General features: G+C 46.2%; 1 protein-coding gene across 2 annotated transcripts in view; it reads right to left on the reverse strand.

Annotated features, from left to right (window-relative positions):
* Nucleotides 1-5,164, reverse strand: part of NMNAT3 (nicotinamide nucleotide adenylyltransferase 3) — a 95,917-nt gene extending 90,753 nt beyond the window's left edge. The window contains exon 1 of one of the 2 annotated variants that reach the window (XM_033132732.1): nt 4,885-5,164. The gene's annotated coding sequence lies outside the window, so the exon portion shown is untranslated. The remainder of the gene's footprint in view (nt 1-4,884) is intronic. The other variant, XM_033132731.1, reaches the window with a different exon arrangement.
* Nucleotides 5,165-14,975: the final 9,811 nt, after the last annotated feature.

Genomic DNA, 14,975 nt, shown 5'->3' on the forward strand with positions numbered 1-14,975 from the left:
CGGGGAAGATGGCAGCTCATTTCTCCTAATAAGGTCTACGTCTGGGACTGGTGGGGATCGCAGATGTATTTTGTGAAGAGCGCTCGCCCAACAAATAAAATAACTCTCTAATAATGTTCAGTCATGGGAAGAGAATGTTTCCTGGAGCTGTTTGGATCACATCTTATTTAAAACTGGCCGGTTAGTGGTATTTTCTCCTTGTTCTCAGTGGAACAGAAGGGGCCTAAAGGCAGGTGTGGTACCCTCTGGAGGACAGCTGGTTCCTCACGAGGGACGAGGCTGAAATGGCGTGGCTCTCCATGCGGACAGGTGGTCCTGCCCCCTGGATAACAGCAGTCAGCTTTGCCCTTCTTTCTCTCAGATGGCAGGTCACTAGCTACAACGTGATAAAAATCTATGCTGGAATCTCAGCCTGGTGCCCAGGGGCATCGAAGAAGGAGAAAACAAACAGGCTCTCAGGTAGCCCCTGTCCCTCGGAAGGGAGAGGGCTCCAGCACCCATCCCACCAGATCTACCCTCTCAGGAGCACCCAATGAGACAACACCCGAGGAGAGGCTCTGTAAACTCTTAAGGGGCAAGTAAATTGGAGCAATAGCATTATTCTCCCATTTCAAAGCCAAAGCACAATTACTTTTGGAAACATATACACATTCTTATAAAATTACCTTGGCAGCAAAACACATTGTTTACCAGAATTTATAGATAAACACTATCCAACAGTCTTCAAAGGTACATAAATAAATGAATATAAGCCTCCAACACTTCTGTTGGTGGTCAGCACACTATAGTGTATACAGATACAGAATTATGTTATACACCTGAAACTTATATGATATTAACCAATGTTACCGCCATAAAAACAACAACAAGCCATTTCTGGATACACTCCACTTACAGTAATACTGACTATATTTCTATATCTGTCCCACCTTTACACATTCTCACAGCACACCAGGCTGCTCCTTCATGGCAGTTATTGCAGTTTATAATGTGACAGTGTGTGTGTGTGTGTGTGTGTATGCGGTTAATTCTGTCTTTGTTAATAATCTGTCTCCTGATGTCTGTCGGCCGCATGCGGGTTAAAACTGTGTCATTTTGGCTCCGCATTCTAGTCGCTGGGACACTGTCTGAAGAATGTATAGAAGGAAGAAAGCAGGGAAGGAAGGAGAACAAATGAGCCAGGCACAGTTCTGGGTACCAGGAACACGTGGTCCAATAGCTGGAAGTGTTTCCAATAGCTGGGCTGGAAGTGTTTCCAGCCCAGCAGAAGAGGCAATTCCAGGAAAGGTGGAGAAGGGCATGCCTGGCGAGATGCCCACTGAGATGATGGCAAGGCAGACGCTCTAGGAATTCAGCGTTGGGGCAGCTCTGGCCACAGGCAGTGAAAGCAGGGAGGCGAGGACATGCAGATCAGAATTCCACTGGGCAGGAGGCCAGGCCCAGAGATGGCGCTCTCCGGTGGAAAGAGCAGACAGCGCTCACTTCTAGAAGGCACTGCCTACCTCATCCAAGGAACTTTAACCCCAAAACCCATCACGGAGTACCTTAGATTTCCTTGGAGCTGATTTCCCCAGATTCGCACTAGAAACAGAATGACTTTCTATTCCTAATTCCTAGACTGGCACTGTGGGTTTACGAGCAGATGAGAGACAATGATGAAAGAATCATGAGTCCACTGTGGTTTGTTAAACACCACCACGCAGAACTGCACGGCTGAAACAGTGGGGCAGGAGCTGCCATCCTGAGGCGTGCCTTGCAAAATCGGATTTGTCTGTCTTCACCAGGGAACTATGATAAATGAGCAAAAACAGACACTGGTCAGGACAAGCCACTTTATTTAAGAGCTTCGACAGTCTAAAGTGGTTTAACATAGATGCATGGAAGATTTATCTAGATGATAAAATACCTGAACTTGAAAGGCACATAAATTATAATTTTGCAGGTTTCTTTTCCTTTAAGATTTCACATAGTCAAGTGCTTTAAGTAATAAATGAAATGCACAGAAAGTTGACTTCATTTCACACTACCTGTCTGGTTAGTGTCTGCAGACAGCCATTGCTTCCGGATGGGACAGAGTTCAGAATCAACACCGCCTACCTGTATCTGTGGCCTTCTGTTCCTCACCACAGCGGAGATCATCAGGAGGATTCATAAAAATTAACAGCAGCTATTACTGACTGTGCACTAAGGACATCATCGGTATACTTATATATGAGCATGATTTAATACTCATTAACAGCCCTCTGAGTTAGCTACAATGATTCCCATTTTACAGACGTAAAAGCTGAACTTTAGAGAGTTTTTGTGACACACGTGAGGTCACACAGACACTTATCTGATTCCAAAGCTGTGGTTGTCACCACTAAGGTGCAACATAAATGAAAATACTTGGTCCTTAGCAAGTGCTCAAAAACACTAGTTCTCTTTCCCTATCTCCCTACTCCTTTCTTTTAACAGCACGCTTAAACACAGGGATGCTTGCCTTGCAGATTTATATTCATATATTCATTCATTCATTCATTCATTCATTCATTCATTCATTCATTTATTCTGGGCTCAGTACTCTGCTGGGTGCAGGACTTATAGAATTGAATTCCATGGCTCCCAGACCAGTCTCAGGCAATTACCATATAAGGGCAGGGGCAGCCCCTCATGGGACACCCATACCCAGCTGTGGGTTAGAGACACACCAAGAACAAGACAATTTTAGTTCTTTCTCAACTCCCCCCATGACTTCTGCTGTATTTCCTCTGGCTTGAGTCTTCAAGCTTTCTGACTGTGGCTGTCCAGGACGCCCTTTATCATGCAGAACACCCCTTTTCTCCTGCCAGGCTGATGCTTTCTGGTAAAACCACTGCAACAGATAACTCAACCCCCCTGCTAATCACCCCGCACAGTCCCTCAGAGCCAACCCCTCACCCCCACCTCTTACCCTCTGCCTGCCTTGTTTCACCAGTTTTTGCCCAGAATATGGAGTAATAACAATAGCAGCAGCAGCAGCAGCAGCAGTAACTTCCTACATGTCAAGCACTGCTCTGTGTATTTTAGGTACATTAACTCATTAAATCCCCATCATAACCCCCAAGGTAGGCACTATCATTATTCCTATGTTAGTTCATTGAGGGGAAGGAGGAGTTAATATTTCTTCGGCGCAAACTCTGTGCCAAGCACTGTGCTCAGCTTACACCTGAGACCAGCGTCAGTCACAGAGCTGGGAAGTATTGAGTAAGAATAGGAACCCAGGCCTACAAATGCCTCGCCTCGCGCTCTCCTCTCCAAGTCTGGGACTGCCCTGGCGGTCTGCGAGCAGAAAGACTGCCCTCTCTGCCCCATCCTCCAGCTCCCTTCTGTTAACACCTGTCCTCTGTTTTCTTACCAACACCCACCAAAGGCGCCAGACGCCTCTCTCAACTGTGCTCCCCCACTCTCTGGGCATCCCAGCCACTTTTCACGGAGCAAATCCTGAATCTACACCAACGGTGTAAACAGAGCCACGGAAAGAATTTGGATCATTCAAGCCAATGAAATACACCAAGCAGTTGACAGGTGTTTCCTGAAGCCCCAAACCCTCTCCGAAATCCCTGGAGTTTCAAGATCTGAGGGGCTCAGCAAGGGACCAGCAGGGCTGCTGCCCTCTGGGTAGATTTCTGGCCAGTTTGAGAAGGTGATGCCACCAATAAAAGGAAGGAAGGAACTGAAGCTCAGAAGAGGAAGGTGAGCCTCACGTTCTCGGGGATTCGTGGAGCTGGCAGTAATGGGTGAGGCTTTCTGGGAAACGGCTACTGAGTCAGAAGCAGAGGGTCTTTCTCAGGCCAGAGGTTCAGTCCCCCCTCCTCTGGGCTCCCAGAGCACCAGGCCCACCGGACTAGAACTCAATATACTTCACCTGGCCTGCCCCGATGAGTTCCCGGAGGGCAGGGCCCGTGTCCGATCTCTCTGAATCCTCAGAGCCAGTGCAAGGTGGGAGCCAGTTAAATGTTTCCAGAATGAATGACCAAACCAGCGTCATTTTAGAGAACAGGCTGTTTGACAGACTCTACTCAAAGAAACAGGACTCAAGGAGAGGGTAAGTGAGTTTGCTCAGAGGCAGGCACACTGTTTAGTCTACATCAACATCCTGCTCCATCCAGCTTCACCTTTACTTCACTCACTACCGACCTGAAACACTGTGAAATCCTTTACATTCAGTGTCTCAACGGTCGGTGGGCAGGCACCGTCCCGTTTTACAGAAGAAGTTAAGGAATTTGCTTCCAGCTCTGTGCAGGCCAGACACACTGACATTCCTGTCCTTAAACACTCCACATTCTCTCCCAACGAAAATGTTTGCTCTGCTGTTCTCCACCCTGGAATTTTTCCATTCACATTTAAGTTTGAGCTCCAGCATCTTGGGGACCATCGGTTAAATACTCTCCCAGCACCCTGAACTTTCTATCCTCACAGCTCTTACCCCAGTTTTAACGTTTACATTTCTGTGCGGGACTTTTCCACTAGAATGTACGCTCCATGGAGGCACATGCGCCACGTTCGTTTGCCCATCACTGTATCCCCGGCACTTAGGTCAGTGGTGGGCACCCGGTGGATCACGATAGGAATTTGTGGGATACTTGTTTGTATCTGTTAAGTGCACAAGTGCTGAAGGTGGGATCCGAACTCACATCTGCCGAGCTTGGGTCAGAGCCACAGGAGTACTGGGGTTAGGCTGGCAATTCTGAAGCAAGAATGGGCGGCGGGCAACGGTAGAGGAGACGTTCTGGGGTCGATCCGACCCGGGACCCGCCGCTGGGCTCCGCACGCCACCGCCCCCTGTCATGCCGGCGCCCAGGTTTTGGCCGGCGCTCGCGAGGGCAAAGGCGGGCTCATCAGGATCGGCCCGGCTGCGCTTACCTGCGCGACACGGGGCTCCTCAGAGGCGCTCGGCCAGCCTTGGGGGACTTCCGGGGACTGGGACATCGGCCGCGCCGAACCGCGGCTCTCGGCCTGCGAGCGGCCCTACACCCGAGGACCTCGCGGGGATAGCGCCCGGTCTGCGGCGCAAGGCCCTCCGCAGTGGGATCACCCCAGGACCAGCGCGCCTCGACCTTGCGCTGGGGGGCGGGTCTAAAGCGAACTTGACCCGGCGCTCCCCTGGCTCCCCGCTGTAGGCGGAGTCACAGGGAAATTAAGCTCTGCCCCTCGTCCCCTTCACGGGGGGCGGGCCCTAAGGAGACCGGGATCTGCGCCCCGCCCCAAGCCCCGCCCACTTGCTCCACCCCCATCCCTGCCCCGACTCACTGGCCCTTTTGTTAATGTGTTAACGTGCGTGTTTGCTTTTTATTGTCCTGTGTTTTGTATTCCGTTTTATTTCTTAGTTTATTTAATTTTACTATATTTTTAAAGCTCAAATTAAAATATATATCAAATAAGCATGGGCACTTTTTACAAAACAAAATTTTCTGATTGTTCTTGTATGAAAGCACAGGCCCCTCTCCCTTGCTCTCCCAGGCACAGCTCTTTATATCAGTTCCTCCATTTAGTTCTTGTGGTGGTCACCCTTGTAGCTAAAAAATAAGCTTACATAGCGATTTTTTGATTTATCTATTGACTTTCTGCCATGTTAGATGAGGATTTACTGTCTTACTGTGCCCCTGCCTCCCTTCTCCTGACAAATTTACACCTCTATTCTCAAGTCCTGCCCTGGTGAGCTCTGAAACCTCAACCCTAGAGTGGATAAAGGTTTTCTGGGACCTGAAGCTTATAAAATTATGGAGAGAGAGGAAAAGAAAGGCTGCTTTAGAAAGCTTTGTAGAATTAAGGTTTGCAAATGAGCATTTATTTAGAATGAGGAAAGCAACAAAATCTTGGGGTCTTGGAGATTCAGGTCTCTATCTTAGGTAATTTACTTCTGGAATTTGCTTCCCCAGTATGGCCTGGCTTCCTCTGCCCACCCAGAACCCCCCATAAATCCCAACATTCCCGGGGCGGTGGGGTGAAAGTCAAGATTCATCAGTTTCTGCCATTCAGATTTCCTAATGGGGTGAATTGGAGTGTACAAAAAAGAGAGACATCAAGGGTGATGTCAAGGATTTGTGATCGCTGCACATGTAATTCCCAGCTTTTCCTACTAACACATTCTTAGCATGGAGAGTATTTTTTATAAAGCTGGCTCTGGGCCTCTGTTGAGCCAGCAGATCCTCACAATGCTCCCATGAGGTTGGCTGGACAGGCACACGGTCACCAATTTTAGGAGGGTCCATACTTGTCACTCTTGCATCAGCACAGGGGGTTAGCACCCAATAAGTGCCCAGGTGAAGGGCTTGGTGTACCCCTTCCAACTCAGAGAGAAGAAACAGTGTCTATGAAACCCCTTCTCTCTTTAGAGAGCTCAGCCCTCCTCCTTCCTTTTGTCAACAAAAATTCACTGCCACTAATCTAATGTCAACTGGAAGCCCCATCTAGGGTGTGGAAAAAGGAGAAACTTTATTCAGGTGAACGGTTTGCAACTCCAGGAAATGCAAACTCAGGTGGAAACGGAAAGTACACTCTGTCTAGACAAAGAGGAGGCCATTTTTTCTAGAGAAAGTTCCTGCCCTGGTTCCCAATGGTCAATTTGCATGCAAATGTGGGATCTAAATTTGCAGTCTGATTAACCCAAACTACGCTGTCTGATTGGTCAGTTTTATGCATTCTGATTGGTTATTATGGAGCAACTCTGACTGGAGGTGACAGGAACTCCTTTATAAAGGTTGGCTCAGATTTCAGGAACACAGTGCAGGAGGCTGAAGGCTCAGTCTGTAGTGTTTCCCTGAAATGCAGGGTGTGTGAAAGGCCTCTGTCAGCAATGGCTGCTAGACTGGTTATGAATTTGGGTCCAGTTAACCATGAGGAGTCCTTCCTGGCAGATATATTCCTTCTTGAGGTCCATATTCTGCTCTGCTTCCCTTCTCTTCTGCTCATTCTCCTTGTCCTTCCCTTGTCCAGTTCTTGAGAATCAGGGACTTGGGAGTAACTCCAACTTAGGGTGTGACATGTGCCTCCACAAGGTGACTTTGGGCAAAGTTACTTTACATCTCCAAGCCTCATTTTCCTTTTCTGATATTGGAAGTAACAGCCTCTACTTCTTGGGGAGGATTAAATGGCTTAATATCTATGTGTACAAGGATGATTTTTTCCCATTTTTTTAAACAACTCAGAAATTTTAAATATTGGTCAAATTTATTGCTCTTTTCTTTTTATTGCTTCTGGATTGTGTATCATACTTTGACCATCCCCACTCTGAGATTTAAAAAAAAAAATCCAAGGGTAATTATCTTTGGATGTTCTCTTATTGATAACTCAGTTTGTCTCCCAGCAGAGTGGGAGGTTCATGAGAAAAGTTAGGAACATCTAAGAATCTGTGTGTAGCATGTTGGTACCACAGGTTGTATTAAAATCAAGGGCTAACTCATTCTGAGTTTGGACCTTGACCCAAGGAAGGAGAGGCTGGACACAAAGTGAGACGGACACTGGGCAATGACTTCCTCATGTGAGGGATGCTTCTTTTCCGGGAGTAGTGAAGACTGACTAAGGCTTGGTCTAGGAGGAAGCCTGGCTTCCTGGACGGAAAGTAGTGCCACCTAGTGGTGGGAGGTAGGAGCCTCACATAATAGCCACAATTTACCTAATCTAAGTGGGGGCGGGACAAGGGGTAGTGATGGAGAAATCTATTCTGGAGAGACAACTAGCTCCTAATATTTTAGAAGAGGGAATGTCTAGATGAGAGGCATGCCCTTTTCTTGAAGGCACAACGGGCTACTGGATCACGGATATAACAGGAATAATATTTATGGATCTTTCTTTTATTGGTAAGTTTCACTTCTCCTGAATTCTATCTACCATTATGGCTCAAGGAAGTGGCCACATAATACCACCTCAGGAAGGAGGAGGATTTTACATAGAGGATCCCTCAGTTTGGGACCCTCGGAAACAGATCCTGAGACAAGGATTCAAGTACAAGTAGTTTATTTGGGAGTTCAATAAAGGATAGATTTTTCCGCCACTACTATAACAAGTGACTAGAGCTTAATCTGTGGGAAAACTCTAAAAAGCAGTATAAAGCACATGCCTCAGAATTATCTCATCCAAATAAATAAATAAATAAATAAAATAAAATAAAAAAGGCTGCAAGAGGGACGTCTCTACAGGGAAAAAACTGGAACTAATAGGTTATCTCATTTTTGAAACATTTTACAAATTATTTCTAGTTATAAAAATGTGGTGATCAAATGAGATCAAGCTATAACATTATTGTGCAGCTTTCTTCTATAACCTAGTGGTGTTCTGATGAAATTCCAATAGGAACACTTTGGGTAAACTGTCTCAAGCCTAGAGGTGTGTCCTAAGGACATTCTGGAAAACTTGCTCTTGGACAGATTGTGATGGGACTGAGCTGAATCCATAACCTTGACTTCTGAGCTCTGTAAAAGGTACCTGGTGGGCTTTTAAAACGATCAAAGAAGGCAAACTTTTCAATCACTCCAAATACTTCAAAGGGTGGGTGTTTTCTTACAAGCAATGAACAAGATAATGCCAATGTCAAGTTTTTCTAATATGGCCCTTTGAAGCCTCCAGTAGAAAGCCACCTTGTCACACTGACTCCATTGGCCGTACTTACTGTTGAGTTAAAGTGATCCTTTAAAAATATGAATCAGTTCACGACACTCCCCTGCTCAAAAACCCTCAGTGACTTCTATCACAAGTAGGATAAAGTACCAAGTCGTCCCCAGCGGCCTCCGAGGCCCGGCCGAGTTCTCCCTGACAGTGTCTCTGACACTGACCATTCCTTGCCTTCAGTCTCCTTGGTTTTGTTGCTGTCCTTTGAACACATTGGGCCTGTTTGTACCCCAGAACTACTGCCTTGCTGTTCTTGCTGACTCCCAAGGTAACTTGCCTAGTTCACTAGCTTTCTAACAGACCACCCTACCTACAAAACAAACAGCAAACACTCCCAAACTACTCCATTTATATCACTCATTAGCTGTCATCAACACATATTTTTATTCATTATTTGTCTTCCTCACTAAGTGTAAGGTCCAAAAAGGACTGAGTCTTCATATATTCTGTTCCTTGATATATCCCCACATTTAGAACAGTGCCTGGCACTTAGTAGGTATTCAATAAATATTTGTTGAATGGAATGAATGGAGCCAATAAAAAGTATAAACAAAATCTGTAAATGTTCTGTCCAAAAGTATTCTAGAATGCAGACTTCCAACTAATCGAGATTGGATTCCTCTCAAATTGGGAAGCATGGTTGGAGAACAGAGAGAAAAAATAAAATAAAATGAAGTGGTTGAGATGCATTAGATAATCTGATTCATAATCACAGGTGAGTATTAGACTGAGAACTTCTACTCTTTTATATTTGACCCAATGTCTATGTTAAATATTTAAGCAAAGGTTAGCTTGAAAGGCTACATACTCATTTAAAAGTAGTAAGAAGAAAAAAGTTTCCCCTAGTCATTTTAATAATTCAGAATGGTGTTCTGTGGCTTTTGTTGGCATTTGAGGGCCCAAGCTGGTAACTGCTTACCTGAAAATAGAGGCCTTGATTAAATATTTAAGATCTCACTTATTTTCATTTTCCGCATATTTTTTATTCCTGCTTCCCACATTTTTTTTTTTTACCCATTCTTCAGCTGCACAATTCACACACTAAAGTTAATAGAAATGTTTCATGGATTATTAAATGCAGCTAAGCAATGAGCTTTTGCTAGAACATAAGGCCAAATGGACTACTTTACTGTTCTAACAGAGTCATTTTTCCTTAAAGGGATGGACTATGAATTTACAGAGGACTCTGCTCTGTATTCTGAAGTTTTGTAAGGCAGATGCATGTCTGCTGCAGAAGAGACTTTAAAGTCGAAAACAAAGACTCCCTAAAAACAGGTTTTACCCTGGTGCAGTGATGCAGTCTTAAATCAAGAACAGTTGAAATCATAGAATTGATAAGTGGACCCTTGAAATTATAGTAAGAAGACACTAAATAGTGCCTATTTGCTGATGAAAACATTGAGCTCTGGTGCCACCAGCAGCAGAGTGGGTTTTGGTTAGCATCTACATGGGCTCAATTGTCTAAGGAATTTTCCAGTAGCAGCACTCCACTGCTGTGAATTATCTTTCCTAATGGAGCTTTTATATTCTACACCTGTTGCTAAAACTATAATCCAGGCTTTGACGTTCATCTGGGCCCACTTGGTACAAAGAGGGCCTTCTGAAGGAGGTCAAAGTCATAATACATTGTTCACGATGCAAAGCACTTTAGGGAATAATCTATCATTTTTCAATGAGTTGAGAATACCCAAAGAGGTTAGATGATTTTTCTTAAGACCACATGCAGCTGGTCAGAGATGGGGCTGGAGTATCAGTCAAGATTTTGTGGTTTTTTGTTGTTGTTGTTGCTGCTGTTCCAAGCTACAGAAATAGTCTCTGCTAGCTGAGTAGAAGTGAGTTTATTGGTAGGATTGGGTCTTCAGAACTTACGGGAAAGTCGGAGATGCAGACTTAGGAAGGGACAGGAAGAAAGCAGTTCTGAAAAGCTAAAAAGTGAAAACCCGAGGAATGATCTCTTAGCAGAAATGATCTACTTCAGGGACAGATGACTGAATCCTAGCCACTTTTGTATTATTTCACAAATTCATGAGTCAAAGTCCTGGGGGAGACCCTCGGATTGGCCGAGATTAGGACCCCCTCCTCTGGCTGTCCTGAGGAAGGTGTTAGCAAACCCTTTCAACTTTGGATGTGGAGAGGAAGCCCCCCGAATTTACTCTCCCACTAAGAATCTCGTAGAGGAGAGAAGCAAATCCCCAACAGGAACCCTCAAAAGATGGTGTTAGGAGGAAGGCCGGGATGCAAGGGAGCCCCAATTTAATTGAGAGAGAGAGACTCCTGTGCAGCTGGAGGAAGCCGTAAGAAGCAAACAGGAATTTACTTGGGATTACTAAGAAGGTTTTACTTTTCGAACACAGGAGCTCCCAGTCCCTCTCCTTCCTCCTTACGGCCTGGAATGTGGATACGGACCTGGAAGCCAAGCAGCCATCTTGGATCTATGAGATGACGAGCATGAACTCCAAAATCACTTGCTACAAATGGATACGTGGATAACTAGAAGGAGCCTGATGTGCTACTTGTACATACACCACAGAGCTGTTATATCAGGTCTGGACTGCCTACCTGCAGACTTCTTATTTTGTAAGAAAATTAAAAACCTATTTGGCCGAGGCCACTATAGTTGTGTGTGAATAACATGCAGCCTCACATAATCTCATAACACAAATTGGTCCTAGAATTGTGGTCTCTTGATTCCCTATACGACACCATTCCTGTTCCACTTATACACGATTACGGCCTTCAAGGACCTTATGACTGAATTGAGGTTAAAATAATACCCTGAAGCAAGTAGAGAGCAAGAACCTGTGATGTATAGTGCGTTTTGAGCAGTAAGGAACAGATGACAATGGCAAAGACCGAGTTCAAAGGCCAGCCTTTCTGCCCAGACCTCCTCCCATCCTCCAGCCCCTGGGCTCTTCCTGTCATGGCCATTCTCCTGGCATCTTCACCTTCACCTCTTCTCTGCTTCCTCCTCAAGTCTATCCTATCTTAAAAACAATTCTTCCTTTACCCCGCGGCCTCTCTAACAACCAATCTCTCACCTTCTCACCCAAACTTCTCCAAGGCGTGGTCTGTCCACACTTCTGTTTCTGTTCCCCCCTCAACCTGGAGCATCTACGTAGCTTCTGCCCCGTCCTCCACACGGACCCTTCTCTGCTGATTGCTAATTCCTGTGCGGAAATCTTTGTCCTCACGTGACTGGCCCTGTGTGCTGCCTTAGGCAATGCTGGCCACTGCCTTTGTAGAAAGTTCTCCCTCCTTGGCTCTGTGACTGCACATCCTCCTCCTTTTCTTCTTACCTCTTGGAGGGTGCCAACTGTCGTGCTGGGCCTATTAATCAGGGCAGCAGGCCATACCCTCGCTGATGGGAGGATACTGTAACTCTCCCTGGAAACTGAACTGTGGGTAGAGACACTCAGACAGTAAAAGTGGTAGTGCCTGGAGGGATTGTTGAAGAGCTCCTGGCACACAGGGCCCCAGAGCTGCCAAGTTTCTGTCTGCTCCCTGCATGGTTCCTCAGCTCCCAAGTGACCTCCCTGAAAATCTTCTTTTATATTAGCTGGAGTCAGCTTCTGTTGCTGGTGCCCCAAGAGGCCTGAGAGATACCTTGGGCTATGCTCAGATCTCTAAATACATGTGTGCAGGGCAGGTTGTGGCCCGGGTTGGCACCGTGTCCTCAGAGAGCACAGTCTTCAAGGCTCAGATCAAATATCACCTCCTTCTCCATGCAGCCCTCCCTGACGCACGTCATTGAAGTCACACATGTTGGTATTTCCACTTTACTGCCTCAGCAAGAACCTGACCTCCAATGGTCCCTTAGGGTCTGCAGCAATCAATGGCCCTTTCAGAGTCAGCTCTAATGCTTACAGTCAGAGTAGTCTGTCCAGTCCTGTAAGCCCGACTGGTCTGTTGGACCAGAGGGCTGAGTACTGCTCTTCCCCACTATCCTAGTGTCTCCTAAATGACACCATCCTGCCTCAGGTGAGAACTTTAGAAAGAGATGATGGACTCCTTACAGCAAAATCAGCCCTGGACTTTGATCTGTCTTCTGAGAAGAAGCTGGCAAGACACATTGCTTGGTCTCAGATCACAGGACTTTTGGTGTGAGAATGGCGCATTCATTCTTTTCTCCCTCCCGTGTTTCCTCCTGCCCTTCTGTTACTGTTTGTTTATCCACGAAGCAGATATGAGATGGAAGTAAAGGTGAAAAAGATTTACAGGGACGAGAAGTTGCAGGACAGGACAGGGGGAGCTGACAGACCATAATATAGACTGATAGTCTTTGCCAGCCCATGGTGCTCTGGAGCTCAGATTGCCCACTAGAGAAGCCCTGTGTTGGGTAGAAATGGCTGTACCCCACTTTGCTTAGTCATTGGCTGGGGTCTACCTTGAGAATAGGTCGACCTTGGCTTGAAAACTGGGGCAGACTCTGAAAAAGATAGCAGCTGGAGGCTGTCAGGAAGCCATGCCCCTTCCACTTGGGAAATAAGCCTTTTCTGGAGGCACAGCAGTGCATTTCCATGTCTGCTACACTTTCTATCAGCCAGTATTTATCTGTCCTCCAGGAGCTCATGGAGTGGCCTAGGTCCCCACACAGTTCATGATTCTGAGCCAGTTTCTGGCAGTGAGCCGTGGTTAGGGTTGTACCTGTAGCAAGGGAGATTCTAAAATAATAGCTAGAACTGAGAACTATACCCCTGTGTTTTTAAGTGCCCTAGTAGCAAAAGCCCAGCTATGAATCTTGGCTCTGTGTCCTTCCCTCTCCTGCTGGCACTGCCCTGTCCCCTTGCCCACACTTCCTCTGTATGCTGCTCAGGCTCCTAGTATCTGGAACAGAAACTCAGTGGTCTCACTGGCTGAATGAGCAAAGGAATGAGTGAATTATGGAAGCAGTGACGGAAAGAATGATGGCCCAGTTGAAAGAAGGCAAGAATGATGAAATGGCCTGCGAAAAGAACAAACTGAGTAAAGATACTTCAGCAACAGAACTGCCAGTTGAGTCACTTAGGGAAGAGATGACGTTGTCCACCCTCCAGGGATTCTTTGAAAAATCACTTGATAGCTTCATCCAGTGGCAGAAACAGTGTCTGCTTTTTCTCCTGCCTATTTCCCAGTGATGACAGCTAGTCTTTTGGCTCTAAGCCTTTAGCTTTTTGGTTTAGTTGCCATTCTTCCCTCGAAGGCAGCTTTGCTAAAGGCACACAGAGTGCAGATTTTCTGTGAAGGCTGCGTGCCTCTATGGATCTCAGACCAAAGGTGGTAATTGACTTCACAGCCCCAGCCTTCCTTCCGTGGGGCTTTATTGCTTCATGCTTCATTCAAATGGCACCTGAGCCTCGAGCCTCCATTTCTGGCTGCAGTCGGTTTGAGCTCAGTTGGCCCTCGAGGGGAGGCGAACAGGCTGAGTGCTCCCTTCCATGTGGTTCTCTAATGACTGACAGCCACGCACTAATTGGCCTGCCTCTCCTTGGGCAGTTACACAGCCTGTAATTGGGACTGACTCTGACAGCCTGCCCTATCAGGATAGAGTGCTGCAGAAATATACCCTAGAGGAGGGTATAATTTTCCCAAGATCAGTTTCAGCAAAGACAAGTGCAACTTCACACTAATGCTTTAGTCAAGGCTCCCCCTATTTTTCCTTCCAAGAGGAGGAGGTATGAAACATATTAGTAACTGCTTATGCATTTGCAGCTGCCATATATCGAGTCAGTCAGCTTAGGCTAAGTTATGCTGTGGTGACAAACCACTCCCACATCTCCGTGGCTTACAGAAACAAAGACCTATTTTTCTCTCAGGCCACATGTCCATCATGGGTCAACGACAGCTCTTCTCCAATCCGTGTTTTCACGTTGACCTTCTTGGGAACATTGGCTTGTGGCAGAGGAGAGAGAGACACGGAGAACCATAAGCTATAGAAGTGACATGTCTTCTCATCCATGGTTTATTAACCCAAGCGAATCAGATGTCACTTCCAAGTTCAACAGGCTCAGGATACATAGCCCTCCCACAGGTTAGAGGCCTAATGTCAAGAGGTAGGACAGTAAAATTCTCCCCCGGGGAAGGCTAATTTTGTGAATCATATTGCGCAGAACCTCTTGCATTTACAGTGAGGAGTCCACTGAGGCAATTTGGATGAACAGTTAAGCTCTCAGGTGTGTAAAAGCTCTGTCTCTACAGGTAAAGTAGAGACTGGGCCTCTACAAGCAGCAGGATTTAGTGGCTGAGGTCTCGGTTGATTTCCACTTCTGCTCGTGTGACCTTGAGCTTATTGCTTGAACTTTCTGAACCTCTAAATGGGCATATTAATGCCTATCTATTAAGGTATTGTTGTGAAGATTAAATCAGAGATC

The sequence above is a fragment of the Rhinolophus ferrumequinum genome, chromosome 17, assembly GCF_004115265.2.
Source record: "Rhinolophus ferrumequinum isolate MPI-CBG mRhiFer1 chromosome 17, mRhiFer1_v1.p, whole genome shotgun sequence".
Lineage (NCBI taxonomy): Eukaryota > Metazoa > Chordata > Mammalia > Chiroptera > Rhinolophidae > Rhinolophus > Rhinolophus ferrumequinum.